Consider the following 2,500-nt stretch of genomic DNA (forward strand, 5'->3'; position numbering starts at 1 on the left):
CGCCAGGCCCGACCGGCTCGACGAACCCTGACGGCCCCGGCGGGACGAGCTCCGACCAGCGGGTGCTCCAGGAGCGGGGAGCTTCGGAGCGCTCCCCGAGTCTCGATTTAGGGGGACGAAGGCCCTTGGCAGCGGCCGCCGCCGGGCTGCGGGGAACGACTCCCCGGGCCCGGGGCCGCGCGCGCGCGGGCCTGCGAGGCGCCCCAGCCGCGCCGCTGCGACCGCCGCCCCGCCGCGAGGCGAGGGGCGGCGGCACAGACGGGCGATTGATCGTCAAGCGACGCTCAGACAGGCGTAGCCCCGGGAGGAACCCGGGGCCGCAAGTGCGTTCGAAGTGTCGATGATCAATGTGTCCTGCAATTCACATTAATTCTCGCAGCTAGCTGCGTTCTTCATCGACGCACGAGCCGAGTGATCCACCGCTAAGAGTTGTCTGGCTTTCGGCACCGCCCCGCACGCGCGAGGGGGCCAGGACCGCTTCGCCACAGGCGAGCGGCCCCTCCGGAGGATGGCCCACCGCCCGCCCGCCCACCCCCCTCCGCACGCGCGGAGGGGGCACGGCGCAGCACGACGGAGAAGCCGCGCCTCTGCTGACCGTACGAGCACACACAGAGAAAGGGGGGGGGGGAAAGGAACGGAAAACTCCGAGCGGCGAGGCTGGGGAGCCCGCGCTCCCGACCGGCCTGGGAAATGCCTTGCTCGCATCGGAGGCGGCCCAGGCGCACGGGCTCGGCCCGGCCTCTGGGCAGAGGCAGCGATGCACCCGACCGCGCGCGGCCTGCCCACCACGCTCCGGACGACACGGCTGCTGCTGCTGCGGGGCAGCAGCGGGGAGCCCCACCGGCCCCGCACACGCCTCCGTGCCGGCTGCGCCGCGCTACGACAGCCAGCTCCCCCGGGCTCGTCCCGACGGCAACTCCGCGGCCACGCCAGCGGCTCCAAGAGGCGGCAACCGCCAGAGCCGGCGACGCACCGCCCGCGGCCTGCCGGACGGCACCCGCTGCCGCACCAGAGCGGCTGCCCTCCCGGAACCACCGCCACCGCTTCTCGCCTCGGCCCCTTCCACGGGCACGCCCCAGGTGGAAGGCGGACGGCGCTAAGCCGGGGACAGCGCCCGCTCTCCCCGTTTCCACGCGGAGACCGCGCGTGGGGTGCCCCCGCCCGCCCCCGCCCACCTGCCCGGCGCGGCCGGGAAGCGCGACGGGGAAGCGGCGGGCAGGGCCCGGGACGGGACAGCCGCGGCCGGCACCGGGCGCCCTCCGGCCGACCGACAGGCCGAGCGGCGCCGCCGCCGCTCAGCCGGGGTGCCGCCCTTGCCAGCAGCCAGTGGCGGGAGACCGCCGAGCGCTCGCCAGGGCGAGGGGGGGAACGGAGCGCAGCGCGGCGCAGCGCTGCGACGGAGTCGCGGCGGCCCGGCAGCCGCCCAGCGAGCCCCCACCGCGGGGACCCGCCACCCCGGGCAGTGAGCCCGCGCTCACGCCGGGGCCGCCCGTTTCGAGGCAGGCAGGCCGGCTACGGCCGACCGCACCGCGGTCTCCACCGAGACCGGACCGCGGAGAGGAGGGGGCAGCGGGACCCCTCCCCGGCACGGCTGCCCGCGGGATGAGCACGGGCGGCAGCCCACCAGGGCCTTCGTGGGAGGAACTCCCGGCCCCTTTAAGGCACCGCCGCCCGGCCGCCCCCCCGGGTCGCATCGAGCCGCCCGCGTCTTTAAACCTCCGCCCGGCTCCACGGCCTTCGACCCCCGGGCTCGCCGAGGGAGGGCCGCGGAGGCGCGGACGCTAGGTACCTGGCCCTGGGGTGAGGGAAACGACCTGAAGGCCCCGCGGGGGTGCCTCCCCCGCTGCCGCCCTCGGGGGAGCGTCCGCCCGCGGGGGCGCGCCCGACATCCACCGCCACCACCACGTCCTCCTTCCCGGGGCCCGGGGTTTCCCTCAGTAGCCCGGCGCTGCGCCCGGGAGGAGAGCCGTGGCTCGGGCCGCCCGCTGGCGCGGGACACAGCCCGGCGGGGGCCTCGCCCACCAGAGGAGGCGGCGGCGGCAGAGCGCCCCCCCCGCCCCGGCTCCCTCGTGGGGAGAGGTGCGGGGGGGAACGGCCGCCGCCGCCCCACCCGGCGCCACGCACCCGCCCGGAATGCCCGGAGGCCTTTCCCCTGCGCGGCCGGCCGGGCTGCTTCGCAGCAGCCCGACAAGGTGCGGGCAGGGCCGCGGGAGACGCCTCCCGCGACCCCGGAGGACCCTCTCCTCTCGCGCCGCTCGCGCCCTGCTGCCCCGTCCTCACCGCCGCTCGCCGCTTCTTCCTCCTTGCCCGAGCGGGCTCGGCCGGCGGGGCTCGTCACACCCCGCGCCGGCGTCCCCCCTTCCCGCGCACTGCCGCCCGCGCTCTGACCGGGGGCGCCCCTCTTGGCCCCGAGGGCCGCGCCCCAAAACCTCCCCGGCAGCGGACCGCCGTCGGGCGAGGCGGGGCCGGTCCCCGGAGAAGGGCGCCGGCCGGCGGCGGG

General features: G+C 77.9%; 1 non-coding gene across 1 annotated transcript; it reads right to left on the minus strand.

Annotated features, from left to right (window-relative positions):
- Positions 1–278: 278 nt before the first annotated feature.
- On the minus strand, positions 279–431 carry LOC142028408 (5.8S ribosomal RNA). The gene has a single exon (XR_012649579.1). It is a non-coding gene; the product is annotated as a 5.8S ribosomal RNA (ribosomal RNA).
- Between the last annotated feature and the right edge of the window lie 2,069 nt (positions 432–2,500).

Source organism: Buteo buteo, unplaced genomic scaffold (genome assembly GCF_964188355.1).
Source record: "Buteo buteo unplaced genomic scaffold, bButBut1.hap1.1 HAP1_SCAFFOLD_347, whole genome shotgun sequence".
In the NCBI taxonomy this organism is placed as follows: Eukaryota; Metazoa; Chordata; class Aves; order Accipitriformes; family Accipitridae; genus Buteo; species Buteo buteo.